This window comes from Melanostigma gelatinosum, assembly GCF_949748355.1.
Source record: "Melanostigma gelatinosum genome assembly, chromosome: 23".
Taxonomy (NCBI): Eukaryota; Metazoa; Chordata; class Actinopteri; order Perciformes; family Zoarcidae; genus Melanostigma; species Melanostigma gelatinosum.
In genome coordinates, this window is record NC_136656.1 from 8,176,543 (window position 1) to 8,195,409 (window position 18,867).

General features: G+C 41.6%; 1 protein-coding gene across 5 annotated transcripts in view; it reads left to right on the plus strand.

Annotated features, from left to right (window-relative positions):
• Positions 1–18,111: 18,111 nt before the first annotated feature.
• Positions 18,112–18,867, plus strand: part of mpdz (multiple PDZ domain crumbs cell polarity complex component) — a 40,909-nt gene continuing 40,153 nt past the window's right edge. For all 5 annotated transcript variants that reach the window (XM_079295406.1, XM_079295408.1, XM_079295409.1 and 2 more), the window contains exon 1: positions 18,112–18,167. The gene's annotated coding sequence lies outside the window, so the exon portion shown is untranslated. The remainder of the gene's footprint in view (positions 18,168–18,867) is intronic.

Below are 18,867 nucleotides of genomic sequence, written 5' to 3' on the forward strand. Positions count from 1 at the left end.
AGTGAGGCTACGGTTAACAACCCTATACAACGAACTTCTCTCTTTGCTTAGAATGTCAAGCTGATTTCATCAAGTGAGGGGGGCAACTCATTCAGTCACTGTCCTCATCACTGGTCAGACATGCTGCAGTAGGCCTCATCTTGTAAGAATCACTGCTGCGATACAAAGATGGCATCTCCATCTCCATTCATAAAATGCACAGCTGCACAAGCTAGTTAATGCTTTGCGCTCACGTCCCCTTGGCATGGAGACTTTGTCGAGTGTCAACATGCGCCTGCTAAGTGTTTTGACCCCCCTGGGGACAACTTAACTACGTGTCAAATTAAGGGTGGAGGGGTCGCTTGTAGATAGCAAAACCTGTCGTCTAAAGCGTGAGCTTTTTTTTTTAAGCACACTGTCACTGGTTGATGGTAATGTCGACACTTGAGCTTGACAATGTACCAGCCTTGCAGGCCTTCAGTAAAACTGAATTCATAGATAAAAATGACGTGCGAGGGGGGCTTCAAAACACAGATGGCGGCTGAGTGTGTTCTGTGAAAGTAACCCCAAATGACTTTACCAAAGATCTCATCTCCTACCTCGACTTGTGTGTTGTGTGTACCGTTTTCTTTTGACTTTTACGTCTGAAATGCTACCAAACATTGGGGTTCACTCTTCAAAGAGCGATACAGAATCAAGAAACTATTTGTCCGTTCTCTCCATCAAGCACCAGCGGAGGTCTCCATCTAAACTGTAACCTCCACTTCCTGCAGGGGGTTGTGAAAGCTTGTGTCAAAAACCTTTGTGTCCGAGCTCTTTATGAGACGGGACAGCTGGAAGTGTTGAGAGGTGTGGACCTCGAGGACCTTTCCTCCGCCGTGTGTTTTCTTTTCTTATTTTCAGCTTTTGCCTTTCTTCTTTTGTGACATTCCTGCCAGAGATAGGGTCCCATGAGAGCAACCTGTCTCCCTCCGAACAGCACGATAACTCTGGTCTTTTGGACCTTAGAAAAACCAAAGGGCCTCACTGTAGCAGTGGGTGAGATCTGGCTCACAGGAATGTTAATACAGTACAGAAGGTACCTTATATATTTTTGCCACAGGACTAAGCATTATGTTTAAAAACACATCAAATGTATACATAAATTCGAGAAAGAACATATAAACTAAGTTTTTAATCACCTGTCTATGGGGTTACACTGGAGATGTAACCGGAGTTCTTACTTATTTCAGTGCTAATCCTCTGGTTGACAAGAAAGACAACAGGAACTTAGCTTTGGTCTCTTCGCCGTTCTTGAGGAGTTGAAGGAGAAATTCGCCAACCAATGAACTGTACACACACTGGACTCCTACGTTCACAGCTATAATATTACTGCTGACTTCATACTCACTGTCACACACAGCGTGCTCTCTCTCTCGACCGGACACTCACTAATGTTACGCCAAGGCTTGCAATACGGCAGAAACCCTGACAGATTATGCCAGGCCAACAGTCAGCCGACAACCTCACAGCTAAACCAATTGATGCGGTGGAGGCTAAAGTGGCTGCATGTGTTGCAACATTGTGGCTGTTAACTCTCCCGGGCGACTGTGGGTACTCCCTGTTTTGACGGATTTAACCTCTTCTGTGCATCAATTTATGGTCGCAGGGTGACAAAAAGTTAACGTCGCTTTGCTGTAGTGGTATCGGGTGCGGTTGTATTGGTGTCGTGCTGCGAGTGAGAGTATGAGTACATGAGTACACTGCATCGGGGCCCAATACCGATACTGGTATCGGTGCATCCCTAATTTAAAAATAACAGGGGGAAAAATCGTCATCTGCCTTCTAAAAATAACCTCCACTCTGGGTAACAATTAATTAAAAAGGAACATGTAACTGTTAGAAAATCCTGATTATTAAGGCCACCCATGGCCGTCAGCATCATGCTCGAGCACCCGAGCATCGGCCGAAACAGTGACTATCATATTTAGAATAATGTTAGCATCTTTATTTGGACCATTGGCTCCATGATACCAACTATCAGTGTTGTTGTACTCCAGATCGGTCTTTACTGGGTCTTTTCTTAGTCTCAGACAAAAAGGACTCCAGTCAAGATCAACTGTCACGAAATTGTCTGTACATTGTTATATGTATTTGATAAAATCGTTACTGTGATGGGATGTAAAACCGTCCTGCTTAAAATGCAACCAATAACTTGATTCATTTGAATTGTTTGTTACTGTTTACAGCTGTCACTCATAACTCCCTAAACCAGTTCAAAAAAGTGTTGAAGTGTTGACCCACAGTGTGAACAAGGATGGATTCTGACCTGCAAGTCTGCCAAACACAGGCATGACATCACGCCATCAAAGAAGTCGAGGGCTGTAACTACGGATAATTTTACTGACATCCATTAACAGTGGCGGCTGGTGGAAAATGTTCTAGGTAGGGCCATCTTATCAACATCCCAGTATGATTTCATGCAAAAAAAATGTAAGTATCAAACACGCATTATTACTTGGCAGTTAAATATTTAACATGTATTCCAACACGAAAACAATCAGTAAATAACACTTATATAATATAACATGTTCATTTATTGAGATGCCCCTATGGACCTTGTTATAGGAGGTAAAGATCAGGAGAAGTAAACATGAAGTGTAATTATGAACACTGATGTTAAATTAAGCTATGATGAGTTTTCACTGTTAATTTAACATCTCTATTACATGTTGATGCCTCCATGACCAAGTTAAGCAGATGAGACTGAGGACAGCTATGTAGAAGAAAAGATGTTCACTTTGTCTAATATGTAGCTTGACAGAGTTCTCATGTGTGTCCTGGTGTTCTCATGTTTCCTTACCTCCTCATCCCTCACTCCCGTAACTGTCCGTGCTGGATCCGTCCCCGTTGTTTTAAAAAGCTAAATACGTTATTAACATGACGTCATCCAGCTAGCCAAACCTGTCTGGTGTACAGCTAGTACAGAAGCTTTGCATGTACTGCTTCCCTTTCCCGCGAGTCTGCTGTCTGATTGTGAGGTCAGGCTGATCTGATATCAGCTCTTTGGCTGCAGAATCTCCTCAAAGTTCTCCTCTCAAACGGGTCTTGGAGGAGGAGTGCTCGCGCTGGCGCGGGCGCCTGTAGAGACTTCTCCTGACGAGAACGCGCAGCGAGGGGGGCCTGATCGTTCTGGCCCAAGCTGAATCTATTTGAGGGCGCTGATTGGCTAAATTGTATGTCACTCATTTATATCTTGAATCAGCAATTGGCTAAACTGCTTCATAGACCCGTCTCTTTTGGGCCAAAACGATCAGGCCCCCCAAGCTGCGCGTTCTCAGAGTGTCGTGCACACAGGCGGAGAGGACGAGCAGGAAAAGCATATATTTTGCGCAGATATCATATTTTACACACATTACTGGGTACATTCCATAGTTCAAAAACACAAATATTGACAATTTGTATAATTTATTATTATATATATATATATATATTTTGTGTGGCTCATGGTGGGGCCATGCCCCATGGCCCTCTATTGACCAGCCGCCACTGTCCATTAAACATCAGGAAAAAAAAAGAAAAATTCCAAGGAGACATTCAAATGTCTCGTCTGATCAATATTCCAAAACCCAAAGATATCCAGCTTACATTTCAGAGGCTGGGAGCTGTTCAGGGATTTTCAAAATACTTGCCGGGTCATTTTCTATTGAATGGACAAATCGATTAACCAAATAATCTTCTCCACTAAAGAAAAAACATGCCATTGCACTGGCTTCAATTGAAGTGAATGGGAGAAGGAGTGACCCCACATTACGGTAGGTAAAACCATGGAGACCATCAACTTTGATTGTCGCAAATTGATCACAATTCCAGCAAAAGTGTAATTCCTAACTACAAAAACAAGGGTTTGAGTGTAAAGCTTCTGTGGTCCGTACCTCTGCCGACTCTTTCTGACTTTGATAAATAAAAACACCAATGAATAATCTCCCTCATTGCTGCTGACGTCCATCGGAATATGAAAAGTAAATCTCATCCAATCCAGTCTTGAAACCCGAGATTGATTGAAATATGAACATCTGAAATGATGTGCAGGATGACATTGAGCATCATATTCAATCTACAGTGGAACACCAGATCACTACAGACAGAGCAGTTCGATGGACATGAAGGTATTCATTCCCTCAGCAATTCTTCTATCCTGCTCTTCAGACCAGGGTCGATTCGTATTTTGGCATGGTAGAACAGTGAAGGTCTCACTAAAAGGAAATTCAGCGTCTTTACAAGGCGACGAGTTTAAAGCAACGTTTAATTAATTTAAAAATAAAAGGATCCAATTCATCACATCTACCTTTAATTTGTAGCACAAAGGATGTTGACAACAGATAGGAAATGTGTGTGTGTGACAGAATGTTGTTTCAAACGCTAATCTTTGAAGAATGCTTTTTTTTAAATTGACACACCAGTAAAAGCCCTCGCCGCACACAATATGAGCCACGAAGCTGCACTTCACATCAAGCTAACCTAATGAAGAAATTGAAGAGTCCATGTCTCTCTCACACAAAGAAAAAGGCAAAAATCAAATCACATAAATGGAAAACTCTCTTATAAGGCCTCTAATAATTCATCGTCAGGTGTTTTTTGAAGGTTAAAGGCTCTAACCATTTCTGTGAATGAAAAGAATATACATTTTCAGTTGTAATAAGCGTTTAGAGAAACATCTAACAGCATTGCCTGACATATGAAATATAGTGGAAACACTCAAATACATTGGATCAGTGTGTATCCTGCCAGTTTCCATTTTCAGCACCCCGCTATCTCAATGCGTTCCTTCATACCCGAGATAACCAATTCAATCAATACGTAGCACAGTGTCTCATATTCAGACCACTATCTCTTTACAATGGACTGCAACATAACCACAGCTTCGAGTAAGGCAAGGGAACGATTATTCTATTTTCATACAGCGCCGTCCCGTCAGGCATCACACCAGATGCTAAGTTCATCTGCCGTTATATTAAATAGAACCGAGATTGTATTCCACAAGGAGCAGCATTCAGCCGAATCAAAACGGACGAGACACGCGGAAAACAAAGTGTGCAGGTTGACATCACCGTTCAGTCAGAAAGCATGAAATGTCCCCTTGAGTTTCCCCTGGTGAAAGGAAGTCAAGATTTTTAGTGTTGGTATGGAGGAAACCGTGTGTGTGTGTGTGTGTGTCTGTCATCTGCTTGAGGGGGGGCACTTCTACCAATGCAGATTATATGACAGATGGTGCTGCTGTCCAGGACATAATGAATGTAATTGTCAAAATGAGGATACAACCAGCAATAATGTCAATGATATTCTGAAATATAGGAGGGAAATACATTCAGGCAGTTCGTCACCCATCTGAATCACAAGAAGCCAAACCCTGGTCGGAAAAAAACAGACAGATCCCCTTCCAAGTCAACAGGATTATTCAGGATGAAATTCAACAATTGAACCATTTTCCAAAACATTGATTTGGGAAATGAAAAGGTATGATATTGCAGCGATGACAAAACGTGCGATCTGATTCCAAGTGATGGGCTTTTCCACTTTGATTCTGATGTTGAAAGACAGCACGCTGTCCTTACATCAAAGCAGCCTGCACTTCTATCAGACACGGGGCAGCATCCGCTCACTCTTCCCTCTTTTCACAACGCATATTAAAGAATATTTATTGTGCAGTATTACAAAAAAATTGGAATACTTTTGAAAGGTGTATATATATATATATATATATGTGGAAATTCTACATAGTCTGTATCTACATTCCAATATCTTGCCTTTTTCACCTATATATGAAAATTGCAAATGCTCACACCACCGCATACATCCTCACACCTCAGTACATTTTGAACAAACAAGAACACAGGCCTGCATTTGGTGGTCTCTTGATTTTGTGAAAGACATACACTGTATGCTTCAGTCAGCTCCCGTCTTCGCCTCAGCCCATTCACATACGGGCTACACATTTCATTTAAAGTGCAACAACAACAACAACAAAAAAAGGAGACGCTGCTCAAATTCAACAGTATGACTTTATAATGCATAAACTTCATTCATGGGTATGCATCCAAAATGGAACTTCTTTGCAAAGCCATTGTCAGATCAGAGCACATTGTTTTTAAGCACCATGTGAGCGGTTGCAAAGGACCTTTACTCAACAATTCACCGGATACATTCGATCTTAATCCCACCGTCGAACAGAACGGATTAATTAGTCCAACAGGAAATAGAATTTTTCATATTGGCTATCAATATGTTGGCGCCTTTGATCGGCGCCGATTACACCTGAACGCATCGACAGCCCCAGTTAAAGTAATTAAGAGTGGAGTGCATGCCAAGGCTGACATTACTGAGCTCATCAACACTGCTGCAGGGGTTCATTAGCATCGCCCACAGCTGAATCTGCAGATAATTACATGTGCGCACAAAACATGCACATGCATTTTGTCGCGGAAAGTCACACACTTACCGCGGATTTAGAAATGAATGGTGAAAAGGAGGGATAGCTCACGTCCTTCCATGCAAAGCGTTAGCGGGCATTGCTCTCGCAGCTGTCTTTAAGGCGTTGGGTACCGTCCTTACGCACTGTTTGTGAGGACCGGACTTGATGAAAGGGGGTCGAGGAGAGAGAACAACGAATCCAAATAGTTGCCTCCAGTCGCTCCGTTCAATATCCTCGTAAAGCCGCCTTGGTTAAGTCTGCCTTTGAGTCGTGGTGATGTCGCGGGGGAAACAGCAGCGTCCTCGTGTTGTATCCACGGTACTGTCCCTTACATCCCTTTATGGCACAAGGCGTCCTTCTGTGCGGGGGGCTACATCACGTCCCATGAAGCTGAACGGTGGAACGCCATCAGCCTTCACGCACACAAAACACACGCATAAAGAGTACCCAGAGGAATTTGAGAGGGTGTCCGGGGGGGGGGGGGTAGTTTGAGAAAAGCTCCGCAAAGGGAAAAATAGTCTAAGTTGTTTGGTTCCAAAACCTGAGCTCTGAGACTATGACAAACCAATTGTGCGCACTGGCTGCCAGTGATTCTGTGTGGAGACGGAGGGTTTGGAGAGCCAGTGAAAGGTGAGAGGAAAAACTCGGATGTGGATTGCCGCTCTCCCCGTATACTCGGGCTCCACCTAGCAGCAAACACTGGATAGCATGCTCCAAACCAAAGCCTTACCTACAGTCTATCTCTTGCCTGCGGCTGGCAAGGAGAGCTAAGTTACATTACATTCCGTCTGTGCGCCTGTGGTTGCAATATTTATGCCAAATATACTGCCTCTCTCTCTCAAAAGATTCGATGCCTCTTGAAAATGCAACCAGAATAAGAACCAACAGTTCAATAAAGGACGGGTAGACTGCTTGATGACTAAACATGCTAAAATGCCACACATGTTTTTTGGTGGGACAAGTTTATCATTTCATAAACTGCATTCTGTGGGTAATGCGTTTGCCTGCATGTATGTGCCAGTATTTAGTTTCTACAATATGTCCTCAAAGAAGAGTTCATGGTCCTTTTTCTTGCCGTTATTCAAGTTGAAAGTTGAAGCTCCGTCTTCTTATTCTGCCACCACTAGAATTCCAGCTGTTCATTCTAAAGTACATGTAAAAAAAAAAAAATATGAAATATGTAAGAAATGAAAAACAAAAACATGTTTCCGATGACCTTTGAACACTGCACATCTCCAGCTGGAGGCAGACAGCATTCAAACCTCTCAATCATCCGATCGTCAATTAATCACTTTCATAATCCTAATTACAATCAAACAACAACAAGTAATCATGCAATCACTCACCCAGTGCTCCACTAATGAGCCCATGCGAACACAGACCTGGTAAAGCACATTGTTTGCACTTGTTTCCTGTCTCAGGAAAACCTTGAACCTCTGAACGTCCTGATGAAAAATAACTGGCTGCCTGCGTTTGAAGAGATTCAGCGCTATCTCTCCCTGGCAGTGCTTTTCCATGCCCCCCCCCCCCCCCCCCCCCGATGCAAATGGATTCTCCAGGTAGAGCACTGACCAAAGCTGGCTGCCATTACACTTGCATAAACCAGGTAGCTTCAAAGGCAAACCTCAATATACAGCTGCCATCTCAAATATACAAGAACTACAAACAAACCGACTCCACATCAGCAGTATGACTGGTGGTGATGCCAACAGACTCGTGAGACACCAGTGAGATTGGGATCGGTTCCTTTTTGTCTTCTGAATAACACACTCCTCGTGACAACACCCTGAAAAGGTTTGAGCGTCCTCCATCAAAATGGAAAAGCATTTCAAAAACATGGAAATGAGGGCAAGTTAGACCCTAATAGATCTTGTTTTACTGCAGAAGAAAAGACGGCAGTAGTCCCTGAACTGCATGAGTATAGCGGCTTCCTTTTTTTTAAATGGAAAAGGAAATTAATAAAGAATAAATGGTATTATTATTCAATACTTGTCAGTAAAACAAAGAAAAACCTCTGATCAGACAACAGTTTAATGGCAATGGATATCTTACTGTGAGAAATAAAAATAAAATAAATAAAATGTGTCCATTAGCAGCAATAAAAACACATTTTTCTATTATTACCATCTACCATCTCCCATCTAGCATTAACAGTAAGTGGATCCTCAGAGATAACATTACTGCTGTCAGATAATGAGCTTTCAATTCAAACAAAGCATCCTTCCAGGACTTAAAAAAAGATGTATTCAATTGCATCTGCCTCCTCTAAACTGCAACATTTGAATGGGTTCAATTGTAGAGGTGAAGTGTTTAACCTAAATCAAATTCAACACCCACACAACACGTTCATTATGATGCAAACGTGATGAAAACGACGCCTACTCGCGGAACAGAGCAACACAATGTTGCACCATGGGCAGATTTACACCTTTAAATCTGCCACGTTTTTTATGAAGAGATAATCACACGACTGCTTGCACAACGTCTTTCCTACTTTGGGTCACAGTTCTCATCAGCAGCTCTTTTTTTTTTTTGTGAAATGTACTCAACTTTATCAGCACCGATCGGCCCGAGAGGCAAAGTTCGCAACTAGCTAGAGAACATGCAGTGTAGAATTTGTATCTCAGTAAAATCAGTCTGTATAATAGCAGCATGCTGCAACGGTCGTGAGAGCAGTTCAGACAACAAGCAGTTTCTGAGCCAAGTCATTTGCATAAACAACAAACTCATCTCAATGTCTATTTCCTTGTAAACACTTCAGTTCTTGGAAATATGTAAAATTCTGTGCGTAACATGCTAATGCTACATTTCCAGCTGCCAACAATGGATTTACTAAACACAGAGAGTTAAGCACCTGAGACACAGTCATAATTGAACGCCATAAAGTGATGCACATGCACCATAAAACCCCTGTACAGCGACTCACCATGCGGTTGTAAGAAACTCCTGCCAAATATAAAGCTGTTGAGGAAAATCCCTTTGTTGAGGAAAGGGATACATCTAGTTGGCTGCATTTCCAGAACTAAAGAAGTAACAATAAATCGATGTACTCAACTTCCCGGACAAAGATCCAGACTTGATAATTCAATTCATAATTTTGCACAGATCGGGGACCGTGCCTTGTTCTTATTTCTTTCAACAGTTGGTCAAACAGAGAAATTGCTTCATGGGCCAGTAGAAAGAGGAAGAATGAACACAGCCACCTCAGCATACACGTACATGTGAGAACATTTTTGACTTTGTTATGGTGAAAACAAATGAGTATTTCAACCAATATTTTTGGTACAACATCTCCTGACATCTTGCACAATTAAACTTAATTTCGGAGATGTTTCTTAAGGTGTTAAAATAGTTGACTTCAGTGCGTGCACGCACATGACACCCCACAGTCAGTGGGCACGACGTGCCTGCCTACATCCAACATTACATCAGCTGCGATGAACTTCACCGAGCAACACCTACGGATCTTTCTGGCCTTAATTCTTCAACAAGGGAATATTCCATTTTACAGCAAAAAAAGCTTGAATTGAATTCAATTCAATAAGGGACGAGATACAGCAAAAAAACATTTACATTTTTTATGAAGTTGATTTTAGAATCAGTTACTGATTACGTCTTACTAAAATGGCTCAAAACAAGAAGATGGTCGAGCCGGCGCGAGTCGGTTAACGCAGTGCATTCCAACGTGCTGGTCGTGATTGACGTGTGTGGGAGTGGACGTATTCGCCTCTTTTTGGATCAAGGTAAAAGTTTCTCGTTTAAATCGCATTCATATGATGACTAAGACATATTGGAGGCAGCCCTAATAGAATTTGTTTTTATAATTTAATCAGTGACAACAATTTCCCTTTCGATTAGTTTGTGTCCTAATGAATAGCGCGATAATGATTTTGACACAAACTTAAAAAAGAAAAAGAGTATTCAACGTGGTGAAATTAAAAGCTGGATCGATAACTCCCTCTCCTCGAGCTAGAGCGTCTGCTGCGAGTGTGTGTGTGGGAGAGCTGGGCCAGATACACACACCTACTGTCATGGAGGCAAAGGTCGTGTGTGTGTGTGTGTGTGTGCGTCTCCTTGTGTGCGTGGAACACAGGAAAGAAAATACTAATTTCTGCTGGGTGTGTTCATTATTTAACTTTCTTTAAACTTGAAAAATCGCTGCAGCAAAAAAACAAAAAAAAAACAGCACATATACAGAGACACCACACAAGGCACAACACTGGAGCTTTGTGCTAAAAAGGGTCTTCCTTCGACCCACATTGCAGTGGTTCAGAACAGTCTGCTCGTTGCGCTCAGTTTTTTTTTTTGCACAACATGGAAAATGTACAAACTTGTTCAAAAGTTTATTTCTAAAAGTTCAGTTCATTCATGTTATTTAAAGGTGGAGATATGTTTGGGAGAGTAGAGATCAAACATGCAGCTATTCAAACAGACACAAAGAAGGATACGTGTCCTTTCTACTTCTCCGGTTTGAGAGTTCTCATGGGTGGGATGGATTTCCACAGAGTTCGCTTTGAAATTAGATCACTGGAAAGCTGAAAAGATGGCGGCGTTTCTGAGATTTTGACATGTTATCCAGATTGGTTTTGGCCCGAGACAAAGACGACCACACATTCGACTATTTTCAATCATCAGTAAACTCTAGACGGATTTAAGATACATTCATTCCCTTTAGAGAGCCTGGAGTCCAGAGAAGGAACTACCATCAAATATGGGGATGCAAAAATTGGTCAATTCAGTTCATGAGACTCATGTTTTCGGCAATTGCTCAGACTGTAATTATGAAAAGGACTTTATCCAACTTTTGAAGGCTACAGATAGTTAAATGAAATGATCAATATAACTCTCAGGTTACTTAAGGAGGAGGAAGTGGGAGGCAATTCGCTTCACGACCGGAGGCAGAGGAACCCGCTAACCCGGTTCTCTACAAAGTTGAAATATATGCCTACCAGCTCCTCGAAAGCTCACTAATTAACACAGTGTGTCTCATCTGTATGGAGACAAAAATATGAAAATGTCAGTCCAGTGCCGAACAGTGAGGGTGCCAGGAAACAGCACAGACATGAGAGTATTGAGCGGATGGAAACAGTAACATTAGTCAATGTTAAATGAAATCAATAAATTAGATACGTGTTAATTAATTTGCTTATTTTTTAACCTTAGAGAGAGCCATACTAGCGGTTTCTCCCGGCTTCCAGCCTTTTATAAGCGTTAGCTAAGCTAGATTAATTGTATTTAAGCTCCAGCTAACATATTCAACAACCATACACAGTGGAATCAATTTATTTTCATAAACTCTCGGGGTAAAACTGAATAATGAGTGCATTTCCTAGAATGCTGGAGGACTTCAACTACAACTTAACTCGAGCTTCAGTGTGTTTTGTTAGCTCGCTAATGTCAGCTGCCACTGTACAAAGCTAAGCCTCTTCTACACAATTACATGCATGTGTTAGCAACTTGAATTTATGAAGTTATGGGCAACTTTCTGTGCTTCTGCAGTAATTACAGCCACAGAAGCCAGCTGTTTCAAGGTCTAAAAAATGGACTGGAAGCGAATATTACCTTGCCAGAACTACACATCAGACCAATTTAGCAATTAGCGTCAGCACACTCGAGCTTTCGGGGGGTAAAACGGCCGGATGTTTTCCTCAGGAGAACAGAATATTGGACTTACATTTTCGGTGACCAGAAATATGACTCCAAAACAAATGCTGATGTTGCTCCGCGTCTGCTGGATGTGTGCCGAGAAAAACACATTACATTGCCAAAGGGCCTTTTTCACAGCAGATATTTTGACACGTCATTGCAGGAAAGGCACAGGTGTTACGATTAACATGAACGACGGCTCTGTTCCATTCAGGTGTTCCATTGAGAGTGGCAGTGAGCCAACACGCGCAATACCAGGGCCCTGGAATCAACGCAGCTAAATTGAATTGAGCCATTAATAATTCCATGATTTACACCTGTGCTTTCTCTGCTGTGACAAGTCAAGCTGTGTTCTGTGAAAAAAGGGCTACTTAGACCCACAGACTGTCCTGAATTTCAACACGCTGGTTTTTAGAGCCCCATGACGATATTACCAGTCTGCACGTCTCAAGTGTGATCTCAAAATATTAAATGATGAGAATATATATTAGGATACTAATATACGAGCACTGTACGCCAAAACCACCAGACACAGGAAAAGCTCCTTTCCGCTGGCTGTCACTCTCATGAATAATTAATCAGACAAACTGCACCTCCATATTACCACTGTTCTGCACGAATATCCCAAATATATTGTCATTGCTCTTATGTTCATATGTATTATTCGATATATATTTTACATAGGAGTCAAATGTTAAATGTTTATGCTTAGTTTCTCAGTTCTACTTTGTTGTCTTTCATGTCCTTGTTTTATATGTTCTTATTTATTTGTATATTCTGTATGCATACACATACATGGCCAATAAAGCTGATTCTGATACTCTATTAAACATACCAACAAGTAAAGCTATTTTAATTCACATTCTTTGTTCGGTGTCTCCTATATGTTGTGACTTGGCAAATAAATCTACAAATCGAGAGCATGTACACAATAGACAGTTTCCGTCTTGTCAAGAAGTAAATATAAAGGGTTTCAACATGCTGTAGTGTCCTTAAACTTTCATCGTTCCAGTATAGTTGTCCTATGCCCCATTTCCCATCGCGAACAGCCACAGATCACATCAAGGTCTCCAATCGCATGAAGAAAATGGGATGAGAGAAGAGGCTAAATCTGTCTCTTATCTTTCTCAAAGTGTCTCACATCAGGATGACTCCTTTCGGCTAATTAGAAGATAACGCCGTGCTGTTTCATTGTTAAATGTTAGATCCAGGTGTGCTCACTGCTGAACGTTGACGAGAGGACGACCAACTGTTGACGTTATCAGTTGTCATAAAATAAAAAGTAAAATATATGTATAATAAAAAGTGTCTCTCTTTATCGGGTACACCAATGAGCAAGACACGTTTAATGCACATCATCACTTTCACACAGTTGGCTTTAAATTTCATTACGACTAAAAGCAGGAGTAGTTCTGAAACATGTACTGTGTGTATATACCGCAGGGAACTCACCAGACACTCAGATCTCCGTTCAAATATTCAGAAATGTATCTGTTTCTTGGTACAACTGTATGACATTTACTTTGAAATATTTACTAATTAGTACAGTAAAAATGTCTGATTTTCAGTCTGTGTGGAGTCCAGAATACATATACATCAGTCATTGTATGGACATATTTTCATAGCACCTTAAACATTTCAGAAATTAGCTGTTTGTACTTCATAATATATCTTAATTGGTACAGTTAACATATTTGATTTGTGTTTGGATGTGGTCAGAAATGTCCTGAACACATATATATCAGTAAGTCAGATATTATTAATTTCATTATCTTCCCAGCAACCCTCAAATGAAAGAATAAAGACACAATTTAGTTCACAATTTTCCCTTCATGTTTTATACCTAATGTTAATATAATTCATTTAATCTTATTTCCACAAATGCAATTTGTATACGCTTCGTTGACATCCTATTTTGAAAACCGGATGTTGTTTCACGTTAATCTTTCCGCTAACTTTGCAAAGTCCTTCGCTCGCTCCCGAACTGTGCCGTTTGAATGCGTTTACCGTGAATTTCAGCATATAGGCGCACTCAAATTTAAGTGTCTGCTGACTTGACCGCAGTGTTTATACACAAATGATGAGCATGAACACAACACAAGTAGCCGACATGTGTCTCACCACCTCAGGCGCACAGACATTGATTGAACAGCTGACTGTTACATGGTGCAGGTGCTGTGAGTTCGGTGTGTCCGTACAGCCCTAAAGTCAACTGGCTGGCTAAATAACAATAACAATACATTTTATTTATTTAAAAGGCACTCAAAGACACTTTACATGGTAAACACAGAAACACTAAAAGCATTTATAATAAGAACAAAATCTATGATTGCTTAGGTCTGGTTCCATTTACCATGTGACAAAATCATGTGGAACTCCTGAAAGTTGCTTCCTGCTTGTCGATATTTTTTTCCACCTCTTTTGAATTTGTATCGCCTAATCGCCATCATTATATAATCATTTTAAATTGTCCTAAACTAAGGACCCGTCTTTGTTCGGCCGATAAAAAGAAATGTGGGAAACAGGTTTACACATCCTTCTTGTTTTAATTTGCAGCTCGCTGAACATATATTTTGTTGCAGACGGATAGAAAAGTCTTTGAGGAAACAGAATGCATCTTCAAAAAACAGCAGTAAGTGTAATTAAATGACCTGCGGCGTTTTGCCAAAGTCTGGCTTTGCAATTTATCTTTGACAAAAACAGATGCTATAGATATGCGAGTCGAATGTAATCATCAATGCAGTTCTAAATGTCTTTATAATAGATCCAAGAGAGGCACAACAACTGCCTTATTATGCAGATGAACAAAAATATGATATTTTCTTCCTCAGCAATGACAACACTTACATTTAAAAAATGAGTTGACATTTCATTCATCAGATTTTTTTTTTTCCAACCTTTGCAAACGCTGTTATTATTTATCCTCACTGCTGCTGCTCACCTCACCCTGTTGTGACTCAGTGTGCAATTAATAAGCAATTGGCTTCGTGGGACATTCAGCGCTTCAGGGCCCTAATTGTGACTGTCAGATATATACGGAGGTCAGGTGACTGCTTCTAAAAGCTCTTTCAAGTGCATGATACAGGTTGTCATTTTTCTTCTTGTGATGTTACAGAAACTTGAAAAGAAGATGGAGGCAAAAAGAAACGGCTCATAATAAGCTACCATGACAGGTTAACAATCAACGACCTAGCAAGCAATCGCACGCATTGACACCAATTGACCCCAATCACAATTACTCACAACACACTTCTATTCAGTCTGAAATGCATTTATGAGACAATTTTTCTTTTTTTTTCTCCCCCCACTTGCTTTCACTCATCAATGAAGCATTGTGTGCTGTCGCGTTGAGGAGAGGATACCTTTTTCCATTGTATGTTGGGCTCTTTCATTTGAACATTTGTGGAAAAAACAAGGCAAACAAATATTCTAGGAGGCTTTCCATGTGCTATCCAGGACCTTTGTCCCGCAAACCCAGCTCTCATACTCGTACTATATATCGGAGAGTTCAGCTCTGCATTATGGCCAAACACCAGAGGAAACTGAAGGTTACCACTTCAGCAGTTATCGCAAAATGTGGACAATGGATTTTATTTTCATGTCCGAATGGGCATGAAATGGGCCGCAGCGAAAAACAATTTCTATTTTATATTTATAGAGCATTCTCTCTCTCTCTCTCTCTCGCCCTATTGTATGAAAAATACTAATCATAACATCTTTTGGGATGTTACACTTCCAAAGGCTATTTGAATGCGGATGGTAGTCATGGACGACATCTCACAGTGGCCGCCACATATCAGGTAAATTGGTGTATTCTCTGACACAAAATACACCAATTGACCTATTCGGCTTCCGCTTTAACTCGGCTGAATTGGTCCATTTAAAAAGGTTAATGAAATGAACAAATGAAATGAAAACCTCCACCTAAGAATGAGCAGATTTGCATCCAGTTACCACAGATCTGGTGTCACTAAGCGGTCTCAAACAATGCCTATTGCTGAGGGCTCGTGATAGGCAGGCATAAAAATACAAACCGCTGAGGCTGCCTATAGCACCGAGCGGAGATCTTTTTTCTTCCTCTCTTTCTTGTTCCAATCTCTTGTCTCTTTTACCGTTTGGCTGAGTCAGACCTCCCACACAAAAGTGGCTTGTTGTCAAAGTAAGAGGGGAGTTTTAGGGTGGATAAGAGGGAGGTAGAAGTAAAGATAGAAATGGTGAAGGGATTTAGTCAGTGTCAGCTCTCTGAAAGCAGCTTGAATCCCTTTCTCCCTTGTTGGAATGACTTCTTACACAGTGGCCTGCCTTGCTCCCCTCTGGGCGTCTTGATCCATGAAAGCTGAAAGTTATTCAGGGTCACATCGGGCAGATCAACAGCTCGGTGGCATCGACCTGACCAACCAATACCTGCGACACAGACCTTCTCTTTTGCTTTACAGTGATGGGAACAACAATGCAAATATAATCAGAGCTTTGCTATTTTGGTGCTATTGGATCTGAGTCATGTCTTAACAGGCAACAGCCTCTATCCCAGTGGGCATTTGATACATTTCATTTCGAGAAACATCTCATATCAAATTTGATAAACATGGCGCATTGCCGCCTGAAATGGAGAGCATAATCCTGTAAACAGGACACAGGCAGATAGTTCTGGTTCTATCAGGATGCTGTGTCCTTTTCCAAGGTGCTTCCTGGGCCTAAAAATACTCTCCGTTCCTCTTGGAATCAAAATCACACCACATATTGCTTATTGCACTTGAATGCGGTATCTTACTTGTACAGTATTACAGTGTTTGGTGTGTGGTCTATAGATAAACTAAATATGTAAATGAGTATGTGATCGGAATGCACCACACGAAGCTTGCCCGACCCATGGGCCTGATTCACCAAAAGATGGTGTTAATCAGACGCTGATTGAATCTGAATCACAACACCAGTTTGTGTCAATTCTGCCAAGAATGGATACCCTGCAGCAATGTTTGTAATCGGCCAACAGTGACGAATTCAGGTCTGCTTTCTTACTTATTTGCCCTTCATGACTCCAGTATGTCTAAAAAGAATGAAAGCTGTATTATTCTTCCTTTATAATCGGGCTATATTTAAGATACAGACTATAATATTTTGCTCAAGGGTGTATAAACAGTGCACTACTCCATCCGTGACACTTATGGGCTACTCAGGCCAAGTGTCCTCAAATGCTATCTTTTCAAGGACTTAATTCAGTTTCCTTTGACAAAACAGCAAAGGTTTTGTCATTTTGTCTTACAAACCTACGTGTTAAAAAGTTATCCTTGAAGGTTAACTTTAATGAAATGGTCGGTTTTATCAGCTTGAAACCGCTGCATGAGCGCAGGGGCTGAGCGGCGGACGCAAAGCCAACCGGTGGGGCATGCACACGTGCACTCACGTTCACTAACGAACACGCACGGCCAGTTTGCTGCTATATCAATGCTCTAAATATTGCACAGAGTACCTTTTAAGTGCACACTGCTGACGACAATATTTCATCTAGGGCCCCTGGGTGCCTTGGGCCGTGGGGAAGTAAGCCATTTGGTAAACCAGCAGTCTTGGTGATGTACAAGTTAGATGTTCATATGTTTTATTACTGCTCGTGCTTAAACTGAGCTGTGCACTTTAAAAGACACTGATGTGCATTCGGTAGAAAGCAGAGATGGAGAGACTGTGAGAAATGGAGATAGACCTCACAACACACCGTGATATTTACTATCCTTCAGGAACTACATATGGAAAATAATCTGCCCTGAATATTAATTCAATTTGATCACAAACATCCAATATCCACGTCAGTTAAAAAATTCCACTTTGGGACAAGCATTGACGAATGAATCCTGGCCTTGTTCAGCACTGGAGCTGGCAAACAGGCCCAACGTCTCAGGCTCGTGGGCCACCAGCAAGCGGCGCTTCTGTCCCAGCTCAACGCTCTCTGTGCTCCGCTATCGCGGAAAATGTCCATAGAGGATCGAGTTACACTACGCCCCATCTTTAAGCCCCAGTCAGCGGCAGTGCGCCGTTAGCCGCAGGACAGCAGAGGATAGGATACCGGCGGCCGCGACGGGAAACGCTCCACACTCATGTAAGTGGTTCTTTTCTGACATGTTTCGCGCGATGAAATGTGATTGAAGATTTTTTTTTTGTTCTTTTTAAATACAACAACTTCGGCAAGAGTCGTTTTGCAAAAAGCTACAATGTCGCTAATGAGAGGGGGAATATTCTGAGACGCCTGTTGTCGCGGTGGTTTGCTAAAACAAGAAAGACGGGATTAAAATAGCTTTCAGTGTTTCTTTTCAAGATGGAACCATATCCCGCCCCTGTAAGTAACCACCGTGGGAGTTGTTTTTGCAAACCCAATAACCAGCAATACTGTGCAACTTCTTCACCGTCTCCCTCTCGGAAGCCTGTTGCTTTGCTCCCTGGAGGAGATGAGGAGGAGGAGGAGGAGGAGGAGTTGAGAAAAGCGGATTGTCCCGAACGCTTTTGCGACTTTATTCAAAAATACCAGCAATACCTGACTGTATTTACACATACTATCTATCGAAGCAAGCGCTTTATTAAGATGAATACATGTTAAATGAGTATACGTTCTCGGCCGACGTTTCCTATTGTTTTGGAGAAGAGCTGCACGATAACGTGACAACGCCGTTATTGGCTATTTGTGTCCACGGCGAAGCTCACGCGTGACTTCACCAACGACTATTTTCGGAGGATAAATGCCACCGTCAAGCTCCCGTTGTTGTTATTTTGGTTGAAGTCCACCGTGTAACAGGAGCGAATTA